The sequence below is a fragment of the Ischnura elegans genome, chromosome 9 (genome assembly GCF_921293095.1).
Source record: "Ischnura elegans chromosome 9, ioIscEleg1.1, whole genome shotgun sequence".
NCBI classification, from domain to species: Eukaryota; Metazoa; Arthropoda; class Insecta; order Odonata; family Coenagrionidae; genus Ischnura; species Ischnura elegans.
Window position 1 is genome coordinate 29,281,007 of NC_060254.1, and position 4,799 is coordinate 29,285,805.

A 4,799-nucleotide genomic window follows, 5' to 3' on the forward strand; every position below is an offset into this window, starting at 1 on the left:
CTCTGAAGTTTTCAAGTTGATAGTATAATTTTTAACGGGACATTACGGTACAAAAAATGGCAATATACGAACGTTTTAGAGGAAGCTATGCGTCCTATTTCAGTATCAATCAATGCGCGATCTCTCTTCGTGGAGGGGAAAAGTGAGAAAGACGAAAGCCTTTTCACTGAGAAATCGCATAGCCATTGCCATTTCGAATGAGAGGGTTTTCAGGAGGGAGGGATCAATATTTGACATCATCATGCGAAAAAGTTGTAGCTTCACTCTCGCTAGTCCTCTACCATTTCCACTCTCCCTCTGGCTCGGGAGATGCTTTTAGCGTATGGGGACTTTTCAGAGGAGGGTGGGAAGAAAAGGATGAGGAGAGGGGGTTTCTGAAGGGTTTGGCGGTAGAAGTGGATGGGATCCAATGGTGGTGGGAAAGAGAATGGAAATGAGGATATAGCGGATTTAAATAAAACAGGGGATCCCCGGGGGGAAGCAGATGGCTGGATTATAAGGGAGGAGGGGGCAGTCTCAGAAAAGTATGGGAAGTTGGAGGCTGGGTTTGGATTTCGACGGCGAAGGGGGAAGGGGGAGTCAGAAGTTTGAAGCCTCTATGTATATAGCAGGGCAGGTCGCGATTTTTGCCCTTTTCCTGCCGACGTGGGCTCGGTTCAAAAGTGCCCTTCAATAATTTCGACTCTGAAATGCTACACTCAGACTTCTCCTCCAGGGTGATGAAAAGTGGCAGTCGAAAATCGGTGGGGATTCTAGCGATCGAGGTAGACTTTAAGGTCAAACTGTTCCATTATTTCCCTCAATGGGACTACATACACCAGTCCATCCCGTTGAAGCTTTAGTTTTGTGGCCACTCTGGGCGTAGAGTAAACGGTTTTCAAAAATGCCCGCAGCCCGGCGATGAGGTGAGAGCGATCCCCTTTTACAATATATTTACAATCGTAAGGAATGGTATTGATATCAAATGAATTTTATAAATCTCCATCGCCATCATTAGTCAACAACCCTAAGATTGGTTTGACGCAGCTCTCCATTCCTCTCCCCCCTCCGCTAGGCTTATGATGGCGACGTATTTCTTCTCGTTTAAGGGCCGTATTCTTAGTGGACCCTACATATCCGTCCCTACATAACAAAAGGCCCCTACATGCGTTTCTCAGTCGACCCTACATACGTGGTGGGGGTAATTCCGTCGTCAAGTTCTCTGAGATGACGTAGATGATGGCGCAGTGCTAATTTTACACTCTGTTGGTGTAATGGAACTAACTATGAAACTAAGAAAAGACGACCGAAAATTTATGACCGAGCATATTGTTTTTGTAGGGTGTAGGACTGGTTCAGCTACCCTACATCAAGTAGGGCCCGTTTAGTTCCAAAAACGGCCATATGTAGGGCTTGATGTGGCGCATGTAGGGCGAGATCGGTTTATGTAGGGGCTGATGACGTATCCAGGGTCGGTTGGCCCTACAGGGTCGACTAAGAATACGACCCTAAATCCTTTATAACCTGTCCCGTGTAACTCATTCAGGGCCCTCATTTCAGACTGAGGCTTGTATGTGGTCCCCTTGAGAGAAATATTAGAAAAGTTTGACCTTAAACTCTTTCTTGATGGGTAGAATCCCCAGCGATTTTCCAGAGAAGTCTGGGTTTCTTCCCTCGCCCTTCTTCCCTTCAACCTGTCCTTCTACCATTGTTTTCATCAGACCATCGTGTCTCATAATGTAGCCAGCTAAGTTTTCCCGCGATTTCCCTAAGGTGTTAAGGTGTTTTCTCTTTTCTCCCACTTTTCATAGCACTTTGTCATTACTTACAAGGTTGCTCCATATTCTTATCATCACAAATATTTATTTTGGTCAACTCCGTAAAGCGCTACACTCCACGTCAGACTCTTTGCTAGCCTTTTCTTTGAACAATTGGGCAGCGATTCTCTGAGAAGCTCTTTCGTGCTCATGAACGCCGCCTTAGCTTAGAAATGCACTTCCCTGGAAAATTGCTGGGGATTCTACCAATCAAGGAAGAGTTTAAGGTCAAGCTGTTCTAATATTTCTCTCAAGGGGACTACATACAAGCCTCAGTCGGACTCGTTGAAGCTTGGTTTTTGTTACCCTTTTTTGGGCGTATTTTAACCGCGTTTCAAAAATCTCCGCAGCGCGGCTGAGAGGTGAGAGCGATCCATTTATTATCCAAACATTTGCAATTTTATGGAATAGTATAATAAATCTAATGACTTAAATGGATTTTATAATTTCAAATATTAATATCGGTACGCACCGTAAAGCCCTACCCTCCAGATAAGACTATTCAATAGCCTTTTCTTTAAAACCTTTCGTGACCTAACCCTCATCAGCTCTTTCCTGTTCATGAACGCCTTCTTAACTAACGCAATCAACCTCCTGATGATCTTACTACTGTATCAGTTTTCCACTGCTGTGATGCCTAAATAGTTTAACTATATGGAAAATATAGGAAACATTTAGTGTCCTAATCTGAATAAGTTACAATGAATCATACTCGAAGGCAAAATCGCAGAGTGCAAGCTTACTTTCTCATCCATATTACATTATTCGTATACAGTGTGTCCCAAAAAGAATGACCCGATTTTAAATAAGATCATTTATTAGGAAGAAGGGCTTCACAGCAACATATTGTATACTAAATTACTCGTAAAAGACAAAAGTTTATATAAACCCATCATAAATGTTCAATATGTCCTCCATTGGCTGCGCGGACGACATCTAGCCGATAGCTGAATTCATCCCAAACTGAGCGTAAGGTGTCTTCTGTCACTGAAGCTACAGCAGCTGATATTCTTGTTTTTAGTTCATCTATGTCACGAGGTAAGAGAGGAACGTAAAAACGCTGTTAAACATTTCCCAAAAGGAAATAATCGCATGGTGATATGTCAGAGGACCTAGGAGGCCAAGAGTGTAAAGCGTCTCGCGGTCCTGTACGCCATCTTCAGCGAGACTGGCTGCACCTTATTGTTAAACCGAATTGTTAGACCAATGGTCTAAGGGTTGCATGCTCCACATCTGCGCTCGTAGTGACATTCAGCGGATTTTTCTAAAACTCTAAACAGTGCCGATTACATCTGGCGCTGTTTCGCTTGCCTAGTGACATTTGTTTGACACACTGTATATTTCAGGATAAAATATCACACATTGTCCATATTTTAGATGAGTTAACCTAATATTAATTTGATCTAGGCCTCCAACCATTATCAATTCATCATCTGAAGGTTTTGACAAGTACTTTTTCTTCTGTAGAGGCAAACCCGAAAGAGCCGAAATTGCGTCACTGAACTTGACAACATTTCTGGTTGTGTCCTGACCTGAGCGATGCCTCACCTCATCGAGATTACTCTCTGCATTGGGGCCACTCCAATGCAAAGTGGTCCCATCAGGTAAGGGTAAGTAAACCCCCCCCCCCCCCCCCCCCCGCGCCCCGAAAAAAAACGAGGATAAACTCATCTCTTTAATAAGAGCCAGAAGTATGTAGTACGTTCCTTGTCTTTCTTCGGCCAAATGAACACCTACATCTTACCCTGCAAGTCACCTACAGAGGTGTTCGGCAGGGGGTGAACTATCACCAAGATTCACCAAAAGATTAGAGTTTTCTGAGCTTGCACTGCGTATTTATACGCTACATATGCAACATAAGCTAAGGGATTGATCTATATCAAAATTATGATGGAAATCTGCCTATGACAGGAGCACAAGTTGTAAGAAATACTCGGTTCAAAAGTGCCCTTCATTTGAAAGGAAAATTCAGAAACATGAATTAAGGAATACATAAGTTAGTAAGGTTAGCTAACCCTAGCTAACCTAGTAGTCCCCTAATACATATTGATCCCAGAAACACCCATACCCTGAATAGGTGCAGTAGAATCCGCTATCCTCGGTTAGGCAGGTGATGACCCTGTCGCCACCGAGGCCGGCAAAAAAACAGATTACTGCACTGCGAACCAGCGACCATTGCGCTCAGAGATCTATGAGCAAACCTGCAAACCAATAGGCTGCTCAAATAACAAAAAAAAATTCCGATACCGGGAATCGAACCCGGGCCTCCCGGGTGAGAGCCGGGTATCCTAACCACTAGACAATACCGCATTGTGTAATAGAGGGTAGTAATTGTGAACTAATCCTGATATCATTGCGTAAATATAAATTCATCAAAAAATTAAAATATATGACATTGGTAACCTTGAATGGGAACGTACATATACAAGGGCATACCCAGGATCAAAACTAGGGGTGGGAGGGACAAGCCGTGGTCGTTCAAGTTGAACATTTTAGCACAGAAAAGGTTAATGAAACCAAACTTTTAAGTAAATTATAACAGCGATTTAATATTTTTCATAATTATTTGCTTGAAAAAATAATGGCTTTTAGTTTAGTTAGAAGTATTATACTAATATATTTTTTGTTTAAAAGAAATTTTGTTCAAATCTTTCGTTTTGAACTATATTTATTTTCGCTTCTAAGGGGGGGGGGGGCAGCTCTCCCTCCTGCCCCCCGCACATGCACTGATATAATCACTTGTTCGAACGAAATTTTCCGTGGTTATCGTTTGATCTCTCCATTTTTCTCGGGTTTTCTTCCGCATCAGTTGGCTTGTGGACGACAGTTGATCGAACTATAGACGCCGGCAGGATAGCCGGCGAAACCGTTGCCCACAAGTCAACTGCCGCGGAAGACCCGAGACAAATGCGGGGATCATAAAAAAAAGTTTGCCTCCAAACTTCGCTAAATGCATTTTCACCTTTTATTTACGGGGGAATTTAATTATTATACACGGCCACT

At 42.9% G+C, this 4,799-nt stretch overlaps 1 non-coding gene across 1 annotated transcript; it reads right to left on the minus strand.

Moving 5' to 3' along the window:
• Positions 1 to 4,034: 4,034 nt before the first annotated feature.
• Positions 4,035 to 4,106, minus strand: Trnae-cuc. The gene has a single exon. It is a non-coding gene; the product is annotated as a tRNA-Glu (tRNA).
• Positions 4,107 to 4,799: the final 693 nt, after the last annotated feature.